The sequence below is a fragment of the Pinus tabuliformis genome, chromosome 7 (assembly GCF_031772625.1).
Source record: "Pinus tabuliformis cultivar Carrire ecotype Pingquan chromosome 7, CPIR1, whole genome shotgun sequence".
NCBI classification, from domain to species: domain Eukaryota; kingdom Viridiplantae; phylum Streptophyta; class Pinopsida; order Pinales; family Pinaceae; genus Pinus; species Pinus tabuliformis.
Window position 1 is genome coordinate 449,805,928 of NC_142293.1, and position 18,607 is coordinate 449,824,534.

The window sequence follows — 18,607 nt, forward strand, 5'->3', positions numbered from 1 at the left end:
ATATTGTTTGATTTAGGAATTCTTACAGAGGTATAAGTGATATTTGTACCATAATGAATATTTTTTTTAGATAACTCTATCAGATGTACTGGGATCTTGCTGCAACTTTTGAATGCATTCCCACACTCCTTCTTCATTCTTTTATTCATCCCTTGCTTCGTTTATCCAATCTGGTTGGATAATAGAAATGGCATAAACAAATGCTTCCACCGCCTCATCCTTTCTTGTCAGTGCATATGCAAGAACATTTTGCTTCCCTTTTTTGTAGATGATTTCAGAGTCATAACCCAGTATCCTTGTGACCCATTTTTTTGCTCTTCTAAAGATAATATTTGTTATTAAAATTATTTAAGACTATCATGATTCATTTTTACCTTGAAATGTCTTCCCATTAGGTAAGGTCACCATTTCTTTTGTGCATGTATTGTTTCCAACATTTCCTTCTCATAAATAGCTTTGTGTAAATACTTTCCTTTGATTGGACGACTTTAAAAAGAAATGGGTCTTTATTATTTCATTAAAATAGCACCAATTTCATTTCTTAAGGCATCACGCTCCACAATAAAAAAAATTGTGAAGTTTGGTGTAGCTAAGAACGATGCTAGGGACATTTCCTCTTTAAGATGTTCCAACGCTTTCATTGCTTCTGCAGTCAAAGAAAATGCATATTATTTCAGTAATGTTGGTAGAGGTGATGTTATTCTCATATAGTTCTTAACAAACTTGTGATAATACCCTTTCAACCTCAAAAATCCTCGTAGATGCTTTATGGATGTCGAGATTTTCCATTCCTGAATGGCTTTAATTTTTCAAGGGTCTACCTTAAAACCATCATGAGATACAATACTCCAAAGAAATATTTTGATGTTCTTTTCTATAATTTTTTCTCCTCCAATAGTTTGAGCACTCTATCAACATGTTCAGCATGATCCTTCCAAGACTTATTGTATATTAGTATATCATCAAAAAATACCAACAAAAATTTTCTGAGGACGGGTTTGAAAATGGAATTCATCAAACCTTGAAATGAAGAAGGTGCATTGGTACTACCAGAAGGAATGACAAAAGGTTCATAATGACCCTCACAAGTTCTAAATCCTGTTTTCTAAATGTCTTTAGTCTTCATTCTGATTTGATGATATCCTGAACGAAGGTCCAACTTGGTGAAGTAAATTTCTCCATGTAATTCATCCAATAATTCATCAATGACAAGAATGGAAATTTTTTCTTTAATAGTGAGCTTGATCTCCGTATAATTCTGGCACATGTGCCGTGATCCATCCTTCTTGTGCAACAATACTACTAGAGCATAGAAATAAATTTGAGTAGGTTGAATTATACTAGCCTCTAGCATTTCTGCAACCATACATCCAATTTCTCTCTTTTGGGCATAGGGATATCTATAAGGCGTGATGTTTGGAGGAAATCTTATGAAATGAAATGAATAGCATGATCATGATCATGAATAGGTGGTAGGGCTTTCACAGCCTCAAATACCTTCGACTGATTGTCCAAGACTTTTTGGAGATCTCGAGAAATAGATGATTTTGATTTAGTGACCCCTAGTGAACATAATTGTGCAATTACGCCATATTGTTATTTATTTACAAGATTTGTTATGCTGTTAGAGATGATTATCTTTCCTCGTTTCCTTGCAATATCCCTTAATTCAACTCCTTTCTTTCTAAAAAAAATTTATAGAAAAGTTCTTAAAAATTAAAAGCTATCATACCCAAAGATTGTAGCCATTAGACTCATAGTACCACATCAGCACCACCCAATGGAATGGAAAGCATTGGACTATTCAACACATATTATCCCATGGATAGCTTGATGTTATGGCACTTTCTAGAGTAATTTATTGTTACCTCATTTGCAACCTTCACTTAACACTGTAGTGTTGGATATAGGAAGCAATTCAATTCCTTCGATCTCTTACACTATTACCGTTTTGTTGTTGATATGTCCTTCTATCTTAATAGTTTGAGGAGTGCTAATTCTAGCCAATGCATTACAAGATATGGTTAGATTAATTTACTCTTTCTCTAGGGTTTGTTCCTGGTGTGTATCATCTTCTTTTGATGTTTCTTGTTCCTTTTCTTCTTCCTCTACATCATCTATGTAAAATAATTTCTTCTCATCATACTTATGACCTTTAGTGTTTTTTCTGTAACAACTGTAACAAATATCTTTTGGTCTTTTTTCTTCCAATTATTGTGGTGTCAACATTGTAAGTTGTGGAAGGCTAGGGACAAAAAAACTTCCATATTTATAGTTGTTTTTGGTAGGCTTCCTTGCTGCCATAATTTTTCTTCTAATTTTTCTTTCCAACCTGAATGCCTTCTCCAATGAATGATGTTTCCAAAGGAAAACCTCATGTTGGATATTATCCTTTAAAATCCCTATGAAAACATCAATCCTATGCTCCTCTAGAATATCTTTTACCCTTATATAGAATATTTGGCAATCCTCAATGTGCTCCCCCATTGAATACTTTTGTTTGAGATTTATCAATTGGCTAAAAAAGGTGTTTCTTTTTGTATCTTGATAATGCGCTATCATTTCATACATAAACATTGCCCAAGTGACAATTTTTTTATGAGAGAAAAGCCATCGATACCATACAGACTGATTGGATTCCAAATATAAAGTCCCAATGCATACCTTTGGTGTGTTTTCCACATTATGGAGATCGAAATATTACTCCATTTGTAGTATTCATGTTACAGGATCCTTTCCATCAAACTTCCTCATATCCATCTTTGGAATATGGTGGGTCCTCATTCCAACATTAGAGTCTATGGAATCATTACCAACATTTCTTTTTTTGTCATCATGAGTTTCCTCTACTACCTTTTCACCATTAGGAAGCATTTCTTGTAGCAAATTTGCCAAACCTCCTTTCAAGCCTTCCCTATATTTATTGAAATATTCAATGTTTACTTCTAAACCATCAATCTTAGATTCCACACCATCCATCTTAGCTTCGACACCATTAATATTAGCTTCCAGACCTTTGTTTAAACCATCCATCTTAGCTTATGTTACCTTTTGTGAGAGTGAAATTTGTTGCACTTGGTCTCGCAATTTTGATATAGCATGTTGCATTTCTTCCTCTTCTTCATGAGTCATGCTAGAGATTTCATGTTGCTGTTGGAACTAATACTAAGAGGGGGGGTGAATCCATATCTAAAAATCAATAAATTTTTCATTTCCATAATTAGATTTATATATGCTACTTCAGTGAAGGGAACTCTCATGTGCATGCAATTGTTCTTAAGGAAACCAACATATATCTAGTGAACTTCTGATTCAGTTAATTCATCATATGTTGATCTTTAATCAGTGCATCAATACTTCATTAAATATTAAATAGTAACCATGTGCAGTAATAATAGAGTAAACCATCACAGATAAGAAACACACATGAATACCAAGATTTAAGGTGGAAACACAATGTGGGTGAAGAGCACCTACTGCCATCATCTCTTTCTTCTTTTAATAATAAGAAAATATGTTTGTAATCTTGTATTGGTGCAGACTCATACCGGTATGTAGGCACCCACCTGCAGAAGGCTACAACCTTCTCTCATTCTCTAGCTTCTTCTGGAAGGAAGCTACAACCCCCTAGTTCTTGTACAAGCCAATATATTTTTTAGTACGTAGGCTCCGACCTATAGAAGGCTACAACTTCACTTGTTATCCAACTGCTACTAGAAGGGAGCTCCAACCCCTTGATAAAATCACTAGCCACTACTGGCAGGAAGATTTGACTTCCACACTGAATGCTCCAACCATTAGTATCCTCTAGGGACCATGTTTCATAAATTTTCAGAGTGGATGGTCTTGGTACACAACAATACACATGAAGGCCACATTTCATCCAATTTTCATACTAGACCCATTAGCAACGTTGAAGCTCAAAATCAATCACCACTGCAATATAACCATCAAAATCAATCACTAAAATTCAATCATCAATATCTAACATAACTGAAACTAATCATCAATCTCTGAATCAACCATAACTAAATCAATCAATCATTGAAACCTATGACATACTGAATCAAAAAATCACTGAAACCTCTAACATACTGAATCATACAATCACTGAACCTCTCACAGAACTGAATCAATCATTCATTCAAACCTAATCAAAGTCAACCGAACAACTGGAACAGACAAATCACTGTAACCAGTACATAAATTTGAACCCAAAACACTGCATCAATAACTAGAACCAATTGTAACCTCACAAGTCATGTGTTAGAATGTATACGCTCCTTTAATGAAGAAAACTTGCATGTATATGCTACTTCCTTTTTCCCAACCTACGTATAACTCTAAAGATACTGAATCATAAAACCTCTAAACCACAAACTTTACCAATGGGTGATATTCTGAATATATACTGTCATATTAAAGAGTTATAAATAAATAGCAATAAGGATAACCCTTCTTTCTCAATCAATTAATCAATAAGACAAAAACTCTTTATGCATTAAGTTTTACTTTTAGATCTAAGAAGACTTCATTGAAAGGAAATAATAAAACAGTAGCACTAATTTCATAGATTAGTCATCCTTGAAGATCAATATTTTCTTTTGCATACTCTACTTGGAAGAGTCAAACCATTGTGTATATGCATCTTCACCAAAGAGAACCAGCATATAGATTTTCAAATACTTACTCATAACTTCCTTGTAATTCCCGACATTAAACGTATCCAAATTATCACAGATAAAGGATGAAACATGTGTTAGCAATTAGTCCTAGCCCATCCATTATCAGATCACATAATGATAAGTCATTATGATCCTAATCCATCATTATATCTCATCCATCATCAAATGCTCAGATGCATATTTAGTCTAGATCAAGCAAAGCATCAGAAACCCATAACATGCATATTTTCTTTTGATCTAACACTTCATAAGATATTCATGACTTGTGCATTTATCCCTTTGAGCTTCTCTTCATATACTTTTAGGCCTTTTTCAATACCTTGGACCAAAACCACTTATCCCAAATACCTTGGACCAAATACCTTATACCAATACTTCAGACTAAATATCTTGGACCAATACCTTTGACCAAATACCTCGGACCAATACCTTGGACCAAAACCTCAGGCCAAATACCTCGGACCAATACCTTGGACCAAATACCTCAGCCCAATACCTTCGACCAAAACCTCAGACCAAAACCTCGGACCAACACCTCGGACCAAATACCTCGGACTAAATACCTTGGACCAAAACCTTAGACCAATACCACAGACCAAAACCTTGATTTTCCATCCCATAAGCACTTTTCCTTCTGAGAAAGTGCATGCATACCTATATGTTTCTTCTATTCAATGAGCCTGCATGTATATGCTACTTGGACAAGGTGAACCAGCATATACTTCTTAAACCATTCTCTTTCTTCAATTTCTTGATTATTATTTGTAGTCCTTTGTTCCTTCATCCTATTCTTTTGTACCATTACTTTGTTCCCTCTGAATAAACTTGTTATAATGTGATTTTCCATATTACTTCCAAAATGATTCCTTTGAACTGCCCTGCATTTTGTCACATTTGTAAATACAACTTCCATGCATTCTATCACATCTGATATCTCTCCTGTAGATGAATCATCTAGTTACGTAGATTCATCTAGTTACCATATACAAGTGAGTTGTTCTGCTACGAGTGGGTTGCCATCAAGTAAAACGAATGTATCATAATGCCAACAATCTTCCCCTTTGCACTTGATGGAAACCATGTTGGTGCTGATAACAAGCAAAACAAAAATACTCTCCCCCTTTGACATCAAGGGAAAAGGGAAGACCAAGATACTCTCCCCCATTGATATCAAGCATAAGGGGCTGACAAAAATGAAGAATTTCTTATCTGAACAGCTGAATATGAATATTGATCATGCTCCCGCTAGGCACATGATGAATTCTCTGATTAGACTCCCCCTTTTGTACATGCTGAGATGCACTATACCATCCATGCTCCCACTGAGCACATGAAGAGTCTGCAAAAATATTTTCCAAAAGAATAACATGACTCTATAACTCAACTATGTAAGTATGAACTTCCTATTACCAACAACTCATAAATACATCAACCTCCCAACCAAGTGGGGATATACCAAATTTGACTCATCTACCCAACCCAATGGGGATATACCAGTTGTTTATACATGACTGAAATATAGCAATTATTACATCATCCTTCCCATGCATAGTGGGGGTACAAATTACATCATATGACCAAGAAGTACTCACTAAAGTAATACGACAAATAAAGACATATTATTACATCATGGGTATTTATATGACCTTTACATAGAATGATATATACATGACATTTATAAAAAGGACCAAAGATCTAAACAAGACCATGATAGTCATCAACAACTATCATACACCATGTATGATTTGCACCATATATGATCTACACCATAAGCATCTGTCAGCAACATTGAGACCAGCAACCTGTATATATCCATCATTGGTTCCCAAGAGATGACAATGGAATTATCATCAACCTGTGACAATGTATGCTACATATAGATATCAACTTGTCCTCTTGATCTCATCGAGGTCAACTTGCTCCATCAAAAGTGTTGTGGTTGTTCCTACTGACAACGATCAGAAAATGAAATACAAGTCCGAGCAAGCAAAGGCAAAGAGGTTGATTCTTGATGGAGTTCGAGATCATGTGGTCTCACACTTGTAGGACAAGCATACAACCTAAGAGATGTCAGAAGCCTTATCTTCTTTATATGAAGGCTCTTCTAGACAACGAAAGATGTAATTGGAGCAAAAGTTACAATAGAATTTCATGTAGAAGGGAGAAGGGATGAAACTCTATCTTATCTGTCCTCAGGACACTAGATACTAGTTTGTTGCAGTGGGGTCCACTCCTTAGCCAACCACGATGGTGGGGATAGCCCTGAATGGAGTCTCAGATGAATGGCTAGTTTTCATCCAAAGCATATTGGGAAGAGAAAAACTACCTTCATGGGAGGATATGTGGGTGGCTCTTCAACACGAGGAGTTAAGGAGGGACCTCTTGAAGGTCAACCTCAATGGTGGCAATGGTAGTGCCTCAAAGATGATCGAGGAGTAGGAAAACATAGCTCTAGCACCGACGGGACAACAAAAGCAGAAGTGAAAGAAGGACATTTCGAAGGTGAAATGTTTCACATGTGGTGAGTTGGGTCACTTTGCCTCTCAGTGTCCTTCGAAGAGAAAGGATAAGGATGAGAAGAATGATAGTAAGGTTACATCCACAAATATTGACAAGGAAGAGTATGCCATGAGCTCCCACACATCTTTAGGAGGGAGATGGGGTCGGGAGGACTACATGTGGGAAAGGTCCTCGAGGAGTCCACCACCTGGATCAATTCCTTGCTACAGGATCCCAAGATTCAGCATTAGGAAGATGGAATTAGTGTCAGATAATGCATTGGATTGTTTGGAGGATAGATGCATTAGATTGGGACCAGAGACTGATGAACACAGAACAAGGATGGCAGCAATGCAATTGGCATAGTGTAGGAGTTAGCAGCAGTGAAAAAGATCTAGAGGGTCAGAATCAGTAGCAATCATATTCCAACATTCATTGTATTATGTTGAACACAGTTAAGTTCAACTAATTTTGGATGTTTTTTAGTTGATTCTCTCAGCAACTAAGTTGTAGTATGAATGTAGTGGTAGCACTGGCAGTGTTAGCAGTATAACATATGCAACATTTGAGAGGGAGTTTTAGTACATATACGAAAATGGAAATGGAAGTGTCATGGGTAGTGGTATAGTATAATCAGCATCACAGTGTTGGCGGCAGCAACAATGCAGAAAGGGAGATGCTTCAAAAGCAAATAGAGCACTTTCCTCGCTAAGAGGGAGTGCTAGTTTTTGGTAGCATAAGAAATGATCTAGACTTGAAAATTAGCGGAGAGGCTAAGGCACCTGATTCCTAAATAACCCAGAAACAATTTGGTGAAATTCCACCAAGATTGTATTTTATTAAAATAATTAATATTTTTAATGAGGTTCCTAAGTCTAAACTTAGGAAAATTAAAACATTAATGTGTTTTAATTGAAATATGGGTGAGAATGATCTATAAGGTAGATGAAGTCATGTTTTAATCTTAGCCATTGATTAGAGACTTAATCTTGGTCGTTGAAGATTCAACAAGAAAAGTATAAAATGGAGGCTTGGGGTTCATTTGGAAAACACAAAAAGGGAGATAATTCATCTGCTGTTCGATTTTTGGGGCTCAGAAGCTGCGCAATTTGAACTAAGTGATCACTATATAGTAGAGGGGTAGTGAGACTCTAGGAGAAGGACTTTCCAGAGAATATAGACAGAGAGGCAGAGAGAGACAATAGAGTAGAAAAGCTACCTCTCATGAACAAGATGAAATTTCCACGAAAAGTAGAAACTGTTGAGAACTACCGAAACGGTCGAGAAAGCTGACATAGAGGGAAAAATATATAAGTGACGGGAGCAAGAGGAACTGCCGTGAATTTCCATAATAGCCAGGAAGCTGACATAGAGGGAAGAAGCTAAAACTTATGGAACCTCCAAGAACTACTGAAACAATCGGGAAAGCTGATGCATAAGGTAGAAGAGGAGACTCAGAAATAATTGGGGTTAGCTAGTCTTGTGGTGGATCAATCGGAATTCTGCCAGGCAAAGTGAGGTAAAAATCACTTAGACTTTCTACCAGTATTTTCGTTGTAAAGGATTTCTTGATGAGCATCCTCGATTTGTATTCAGATATTTCTCTTGCATATTAATAAAACCATCATAATTTTTGCGCCAGTTTTCCCGCATTGGCTTTTTCCGGGGACTATTGTGTCCAAAAATAAGTGTTTCCTATGTATCTTTTTCTTTGCTCTATTTTTTGTTTCATGAGATCAAATATTTATTTAGTGTAGGTTGCAGAATTAATTTTATTTAGTATTCAAAAGAATAACTTGATGAATGTAATTTAAAAATCAAGTAAGTGAAGTAGATTCAAATTTTCTACAGTAGGGGTTCCTTAAGACTAGGAAATTTCACAAGATCAAGCAACTTCAACAGGAATACTTGTAGGTAACCTCTTGCATGTGTGATTTCATAACTGGTTTGGACATGCATGGCTTTGCATGTTGGTGTATGGTTCTCTTACTATCTGTGGCATGGTTTTGTCATGTTACGACAGTGGTTTTCAGCCTAACCTTGCCATTTTATGGATGCCATGATATGCTAGGATGTTTATCTCGGTTTTGAGCTTTGGGTTGTCCAATGGATTTTAGAATCCAAGGCCGAGGTGGTCTCAATTTTCATTCCCAAAGGCCTACGAATCCCTTGACCAGTTTTGGCAGGATAAATGGTGAAGCCTGAGGGAGAAGTCTCAGTTTAGGGCCTAGTTATCTAGGTTTTTATTGTGGTCAAGCCTAAGAGACTAGTCCTCGTTTAGGGTGTAGTGATTGATGATCGGATTGTGGTAAAGCCTGAGAGACGATGACATGGAAATTTCCTTAATGATAGTGATGGATTATAGATGGCATTCCAAGTTCGGGTCAATTATGATCGGAGCACCAGTTTTGATGTGATCACAGTTTGGTGAGGGTGGAGGTGGTTTAACCTCTGGATTCCATTGGTTGTTATTGGATTGGTTGTTCTATGATATCCCAGATTCATTCTTGGAATATGGCATGGGGGTGACTGGTTGAAAGGGAGATTTGGTTAAGCCATGTCTATGGTCGGGTGGTACTTGGAAGCCTTGAACTTGGTCAGATTTGCTTTATGATTAATGACAACCAAGTTCTCTTAAATTTTCACTTCTTTATATGCGAATTTAATTGTTGTCATATCGCTGGTATTTATATGGTTTAATGTGTTAGCTACCTATACCAATAGGTTTCATATTTCATGACTGGCACTGAAAAGGTCCAAATATGCTCTGCTTTGATGATGCAAAGATCACATATTTCCATGAGAATACAATCTGTGCTTATAGCTTGTTATGGACTCAAATTTTATGGATGGTCCAACAGTCTAATCTGGATCATGTCATGTTTTAAATTTTCAGTTGTAGAATAGAGAAAGAAGTCTGTCCAAACTGTTTAATCTGGGCAGACAAGTAGTTCAGGTAGAGAAGAAAAGGCTCCCAATAGCTTAATCTGGGACCTTGGAAGAAATAAGGGTAGAAGTAGATAGAAAAACAAAAGAAAAAGCCAAAGAAAAAGCCAAAGAAAAGAAAAGGAAAGTAAGGGTCTGCAAGCCTAAGTGCACCCCCCAAGAAGAAACAAAAAATGCTAGGCAAAGTAGCTGGGTAAGTAGATGGGGTTGCAGAAGTGGTATTTATTTCAGATCTAACCTTGATGGTCAAGATGATAAAAGAAAAACAAAGAAGCATGTCTAAATTCCCAATTATCCCTTTTCCCACTCATTACTAACATCCCCTCATCAATTGAATTTCTTAGAAAAACTTGAGGTTTGATGATGGTTTTATTCATTGAAAAGCCACATTTCTTGTCTAAAAATTCTTTTCATTTTGATCTACTCCCTAAACTAAGTAAGTTTCAAGTAAACTTAGTGATTTTCCCCCTCATTCACATTTTCCCCCATATTAACTCTAACTCTATTATGTAAATCCCCTATGGCACCCTTTCCCTAGTATTATTAACACCATGGTGTATAAACCCCCAAGCACTCTATAAATATCCTCCTTTAGCATTATAGCTAAATATGTCTGTCTAAGGGAGACTTTAGTCCACCTGGGACTATGCTCAACCCTGTCAAGGGATTACTCTAACCCCTGGTTAAGAGCAATAACCTCTCCATAAGCTCAAACCTCACCTCTGCTAAAAACCCTCCATAAACCCTTTTTCAAAAATTAACCCAAAAACCCCAAAAACTCACGAAAACCCACAATCCTAAAGTTTTTCGCCGAAGGTATTTAATTGAATATTTAAATAAACCGGCGGGACCCCCCAACCTGCACGATCCGTCGGAAGGCCCGCCAGCTGTCGATCCTTTGCCACCCACGATCCAACGGTGGGCGGGCATTTACAGATCTCGATCTGCCGCCCTTTAGCATCCGGGGAACAGCGGTATTAGGGCCCGTACCCAAGACGCGTGTCAAGCGCTGGGGTTGTTTGGAGCCCCTCTCCCCGATACCGCTTATCACCAAAGGCGGTGCGGGGAGACCGCTTACCGCCTCCCCGTTACCGCCCATCCGGTGCACGTCACCCTCACGCCATCCTGACGTCATATCCCTTTCGCCCGCCCCCGCGCCCCGTGGCCCTCCACGCTGCCCTGCCGCCACATCCGCCTGCCACCTCGTCCAGGCACGCTGGCCTCCAGCTCAGTGTCCACGTCACCCGTACCCGGGCCCGCCATGACGTCATGCTGACGTCATCGGCGGAAAGGCGCCAATTACTTATTTTTGCCAAATTGGTCGTTATAAACACCCAAAATAGCCATTTTGTGTCATTTTCAAGCGAATTGCAAAGAACTCTTGTCGCTGCCTTACCACCAACTCGCTTTCGGACCTCCAAATTCGAAATTTCGACCGTGCCAACTCATCAAATCAACTACCACAAAGCCTTCACGGTTCAACCCGCAGGCTTGTCGAGCGTTTTATCCAGGTATTCACCATATTTCCCCATTTCGCCCATGCATTCCATTTCTCTGTAAATTCACCATTGAACACTTGTCAAAATCCTAAATTCAACTGTGTCTGCTACCTGAAAGTCAGCTAAAGTAACCTACATTGCCTCTGCATTATAATTCGGCATTGAAACAGTCGACCCATGCACCTAGAACCATAAAATTGTCCTCAAGGTGCTCGGCATTGTTCCCTTTTGCCGAGTACAGGCCAGCTGCAAATTAACCAAAATAAATCCTGCACACCCTCTGCAAATCATTCCTAACAATTCACAACCCCTGTGAATTTACTAAAACCTGCAGAAACAAGCCGGCCTCTTTCACTGTGAAGAAGAGTTCAAGCATTGTCAACATTAAGGCTATCACTGAACTCTGAGGAGCCTTGCAAACCACTGCAATTACATTATTCACAATCAAATTATACAATGGTTGCCCCTGCACCCACAGCTCTCAATGTTACTCCTTTAAATGCACCAAACAAAGACCTGGAGGCCTTGCCTCTTGTTGACAGGGACTCCCTTATTGAAGACTTTGTGGGTAACAGGGACTTCATGCAGACCTTCAGGCAGTTGAGAGAAGACTATTTGAATGGCAAGGACACCTATGGGATATGGGAGTCAAACCTACCATACTACTGCCTCCCCTCTGTCAATGTTTTCCCTCAGATTGTGCGCCTATGTGCTGAAAACTATGATGTAAAGCAGAGAGCCATTAAGTCTCCATCTGGGAGCATCCTCTTTCACATCAATCCTGAATCCATTAATAAAATGCTCCACTTTGACCAAACTGAGCTGCTATTTCCCTTTTCCATGAATTATCTGCTGGATGCTGCTGCCAAAATGACTAGTGAGGAGATTCAGAATGTCACCAGGACATTCATGAAACCTTAATGCCAGCCTGCAGGGCCACCTCCCTATCTGGATGTCTCCTTTACAGAAACAAGTAGACTACTACTAGATATGATCTCTTATGTGCTGGGGTACAGAACCAGTGAGCATGTGGATGGAACAATGCTGGTTTTGTTATCTGTTTATAGTCCAGGCCAGCCCCCTGCCCGCAAGTTTAACTTTGCTAAGTTCATAGCTAACAAAATTCATGATCAGTTGAGGAAAGTGGACAGACAGGGTGTCTTCAAGTACTCCTCTTACATCTACCATCTTTTCATGTATTATCAGTCCCAGGTTTTTTCATGCTACATCAAAAAGCTGGATTATAGAGGGGAAAGAAGATCTGTCATCTTCTGGACATCTGTCTATCACCTGGTCCAAAATTCACCCTATTCCTATTGTGAGTTTATTGACCAGTTTGTATACCCTGTCTCCTGCTTGTTGATGAGGGCTCCTCCTCCCAGAATATCAACTGAAATACAGAAAGCTTTGCAGCTTTCCAAGAAGTCCAAAATAGGTGATTGGTATCTATATGAGGATCATACAGTCATCAGAGTGTATGGCTGTGAGCTTTGTCCATTCAGGCTCCCAAAATATGTGCCTATGAGGATATTTGCCCTTGAGTATTATAGGTAGCTGATTCAGTCTGACCTTACCCACTTCCACAGCTCCAAAAAGAAAGCCCACCTCAAGTTCAAACATCAGCTGGGCCCTTTCATCATGAATAAAAAGGAAGGTTGGGAAGAGGCTGACCAGATCCTCAAAGACAAATACTAGCTGTCATATAGTTTTCGGTGGGTCCATTATGACCCTGAAGGCTTCATTTCTACTAGGAGAGTCAAGTACAGGCTAGTAGGCATTAAGCATTGTAGTTATCCCCATATTGAAAAATATGCCAACCAGCAGGAATGGCTACAGGATTCTATAGTTGACAAACTAACTGAAGAAGAAATGATGATAAAGAATGTCAAGGAATTAGAAAAGACTCTTGACCTAGACTCTGTGCAGCAGGTACCCTTCAAACGGCCTCATTCAGCAGGAGAAGGGACCTCGACCTCAAGGACTGCACCAGCCACACAAGCATCTTCTACAGCAGCACCAGGCTTAGACAAAGGAAAAGGAATAATGGGTGCTGATGAGGAAGCAGTGAAAGAGAAGGCCGCCCCTTCAACTGAGCAGCAAACTGAACAGCAAAATGAGCTGCAGAGGGAGGAGAAAACAGAACAGCAGCAAGAGCAAACTCCTCCTCCACAAACTGAGCCACTAATAGCACCAATTTTGCAGATCCCAGCATATGAGGAGAGGGGTACTAAAAGAGACAGAGAAGAGTCCACTACTATTAGTGGATCCTCCCATCAGCCAGAGACAAAAAGGCAAAGGGCTGACTCCCCAGAAGTTGAAGACATCACTGAGGAATTCCTTGACAGTTCAAGGAAAGACAGGGAAGCAAGCCAGCACACATGTACCAGCTCATTCCAACAGGAGCAAGGCTTGCAACTTGGTTTGCAGGTGTCATCCTCTTCTCAGCAAAGCAAGAAGCCTAAAAGCACTAAGGCTTCTTTTAAGAAAATCAAGGCAGAGAATGATTTGCTAAGAGTGGAGGTGTACAAACAATTTATGAATGCTACACCAGCCCAGCAAGAAAGATTAATGTCTGTCTATGACATTAAAGAAGAAAAAATGATATTAAGTCATTTCAGGCCTACAGTACCGCAGCCGAGTTCAGCTGCAGATTTTGTGAAGACAAGGGTGGAGGTAAGGGAAAAGGACATCCACCCCATGGACCAAATTGAACTCCACAAACAGACTGGAGAAATGGTCTATGCGACCTTGGTGGAGAAGGCAACCATGGCCCATGAACTGAAGGAGTCACTCAAAAATACCAACACTTAGTTGGATTTTGAGAGAATGTCCTCCCTGGGCAAAGATAACAGAATAAAATCTTTGGAGGACATTATCATAGACCTAGGACATGATCCTAAGGATCCAAAGGGTGTAAGGGCCCTTATGAAGAAAAAGGAGGATGACCTCAATGCACTAAAGAAGAGGTTAAGACTGCTGCCCACAGAACACCCTCAGACAGCAGAGCTACAAAAGGAAAAGCAGGTTGATGAACAACTAGACCTCATCATGCAGCTGAATCAGAAGGTCCTCAATCTGGAGAAAGAGCTAGAAGGAGCACTACAAGATAAACAGGGAGAATCCACATCCCAAGCTCCTCCAACAACTTCAACAACAGCAACAACTACAGGGGCAGCAGTGGCCCCCACATCAGAAGCAGCAGGAACAACAACGGCCCCAGATGCCAATGCAAGCATAGAAGAATTAACTAATGCCATCAAGGAAATGGAGCTCCAGGAAAATGAGATAAAGAAGGCCAAGGAAAAATTGGCAGAACTGGATGCCAAGTATGACAAATCAAAGGTAACTGTAGCAGAACAGGGCAGAGAAATAAAGGCCCTAAAGGACAAAAAAAAGGCCCTGGAGAAGGAGCTAAATCTGGAAAGTGCCATGGCCGACATAAAACGAATTTTATGGGGTAAGATTGGCCAAACTATCACCAAACAATGGAAATCCATCAAAACAATCCATGAGCAAATGGATTTGATTGGCCAAGCACAGACAGAAATCCAGAGGGCCAAAACAGTGCTGGGAAACAGACCTGAGCAGGCAAACAGACTGATAGATTTTTTGAACGGGCAAGACAAAGAGGAGCTGGCAGCCATTGGCATCAACAACAGAACAGAGGCCATCCTCACAGCTAAAAAGGTGCTAACTCTCAGAAATTATGTGCAAACTGTGGAGAGAAAATGCTATGAAATACAGGCTGAGGTGGAGGAGTATAAACTCAAAATGGGGATGCTGCAAGCAAAGGGACTGCCCAGCCTACTAAGCAGCACAGGAAGATTGATCACCAGAGACCAATTTACCAACAGGATGGCTACTTCTATTGAAAATCAAATCACTGCATCTGGCAGTACTCCTGAGCAAACAGGGCCTCCAACAGGACAGAGCTTGTACACTAAACTTGAAGGCCTATTCTTCATTGAAAATGAGGCAAACCATCTGTTTGAAACTCCTCCTAACTTTTGGCGGTATACAGAGGCCGATGAGACCTTAATAAAAATTCGGAGACATCAAATGCCTAAGGAGGATTGGTGGCAGGCAATGCTCCAGATTTTGCCACGGTAGCTTCAGTCATTCGGCCACTGCCAGCTCCAGGTCACTAGAAGACAAACAGCAGAAAAGGGTTAGCATTTAAAAGCAGCTAAAAAGTGACTCATCACATAGACGATGACAGCTAGCCAAGTTTTGAACAGCGCATCTCCAACCGACTCTAACAGCCATAAAGTCCAAATATCTTCTGACTATTTTGACAGCTGAAGCATTAAGGAATTACTGCAGCATTCACTCCTTCAGCTACTGCATTCCGGAGATTAGCATATCATAAATGAGATATTAACTCATTCGTTGATATTTTTGATGTAAATTTTGTATATAAACTCCCCTGAGTAACTCATAAGGGGTTGGTAATTTTCTCTATGAGACAAATGTATCTGACACTTTCAGAATTATCTAAATACAAAGGGCTGGAAGAGCTCAGTGATTTCCTGAAACATCTGATGTCATATTGATGCCATGCGTACTGGTGCAGAATTCCTTTGCTGTCTGATGGAATAATAAGTCTTTCTCAAACTCTGTTTTGTCTTCTTATGTTTATCAATACACACTCATGTTTTACTGAACTAGCAGTATAGTAAAAGAATAGTACTGGACATGTTTTGATGACACCTAGTGCTCAATCTTTACTGTTGTATATGTTTTCTTCAGAATTAGCCATGAACATGAATTCTTAATTGCTCATGTTTCGCTGATTCCATAAATATGAATGTTATTTAGAAATTCTTTACTGCTTCTAGATTAACATTCTCACTGTTTTCTCCATGATCATTTAAGCGAAAGATTCTTAATTGCCTTTCCTTACCTGAAACACATCACATCTAATTATAGTATCACATCATTATTTCTCAGACACTAAACTGGCTCTGCAGCATTACCACTGTATCAAAGCAGCATATCAGAGAACTAAAGGACCACTGACTCCATTGCCCAATGGACTAGAACACCCTGGAAATTTCATAAGTATCTTGACTAAAATTATCATCCAACAAAGACCTTAAACAAACCTGAACTCATAGCTAGCCTAAAATTATTCCAAAACATAGACAAATCATAAAGAGAGAGCCCTCTCTGATTACAGTTTGGCTAGAAACTGTGGTCCAAAGATTGGTTAGTGGTTACCCCGGCCGTATTCCCTTAGAGTCAAAGGGAACAACCTGGGTGTTAACATAATTGGCGACTCCACTGGGGACTTCTTAGGATTTTCCAATTTCTATACATCTCTCAAAGCTACAGATCAAGCCTGAAATCAGTCAGGAGGCCTGCAAAGCTGTTTCTGTGTCACATTGACAGCTTTAGGGAAGAGCTTTTTCAGTGAGTCTTCATCTCAGCTTTGAAATATATATAGCCATTCCAAAATCTTTATCCAGTCCTTGAAGATATAAAAATTTCCTATAAAATCCTAAAAAACAGTTAGAAGCTGGCTCCCAAGAAAAATCCACGGCACACTAGGGCAAATCCTGACCCTAATCCACCCATCATTGTTGATAATCCAAATACCATCCCTAGAAACATTAGGAGGCAGCAAAGGCAGGAGCAGCCTGCTGATCTAACCTCAGATTCAGATCATCCCAGCCTTATCTCTACTCCATGCAAGGTCCTTTTCCGGTCTACCCCTAGTTCCCCTAGTTCACCATCCACATCTCAAAGTCCTCCTCTCACATCTTCATCCACTGCACATATCCCCTTGACCAACACTCTAGGTTCACCCTTACCTATTACCCCTGTGGTACCCACTGTTCCTATTATCCCAGCTGCCCCTGTTAATCCTCTAAACCCTATAAATATGGCTAACAGATATGCAACCTTGCAGATACCAGCTAATGCTGCAGCTCTACCTCAAGATTACCAAACCAAAATCTCATATTTTGACTCCAATGGCCCTCTGACAGCTGTCCAGCATGCTAAGAGGATGCAAGACCATTTTGAGACCTATGAAATAGATGATGACAGTGTCAGAATGAGGATGTTTGTTCAAAGCCCAACTGGGGATGTAAGAACTTGGTTTAGATCCCTGAATGAAAATTCCATCACAACTCCTGATGAACTGTATCAAGCCTTTACTAGCAGATGGGAGAAGAAGAAGGATCCTCTGCACATACTGGGGGAATATGACACCATCAAAAGAGGTCCCCAAGAGACTGTTTTGGAGTATTGTGCAAGATTCAACAATGTATATAACGCAATCCCACAAAATTTAAGACCCCCTCCTGATTTAGCTTTGTACAAATTCCCTGATGGTTTTGACCCTGACATGGCCTATCAGTTGAAGGAAAGAGATCCTCAATCCCTTGCAGAAGCCCAAAGGGTTGCTGTCACAGTGGAAGCCAACCTGATTGCCAAAAGAAACAGAGCAAGGTTGGAAAAAAGGACTGTTTTCAAAGAGGAACCCTCTGCCTTTGATCAAAAACTGGATGCAATACTCAATGGAATGAAAAGATTGGGTGATAGAGTGGAATCGGTTGAGAGAAAATCATCATGGGAAGCACCACAAAACAACCCTCCTAGGAATCCAAATTTTAGGAGAACTCAAAACCCAGGCATTGGGAAGCCCAGTACTGACCAAGACATAAGACCCCCTTTTCAAGAAAATTATGCAGAAACTTCCACATCAACAGAGCCCAATGAAGATCCTGAGATTAATTTAATGGGTCTAGATGGTGAAAGTCAAGTTTTCTTAACACAAGAAGATCATGAGGATGATGAAATCAGACTGTTCCAAACTAAATTAGGTGAATCCTTTGACATCAAACAAGGCTATGACACTGCTGTTTATGAAGTCCATAAACAATACGAGCTGAGGAGCAGAACTGTGAATGTAAACCAGCCTAAAAAGATAAAGGATAATCAGCAGCCTGAAAGAGTCATAGTCACAGAGCC

General features: G+C 39.6%; 1 pseudogene; it reads right to left on the bottom strand.

Annotated features, from left to right (window-relative positions):
- The window catches only part of LOC149247908 (uncharacterized), a 44,834-nt pseudogene extending 33,569 nt beyond the window's left edge, over window positions 1-11,265 (bottom strand).
- Between the last annotated feature and the right edge of the window lie 7,342 nt (window positions 11,266-18,607).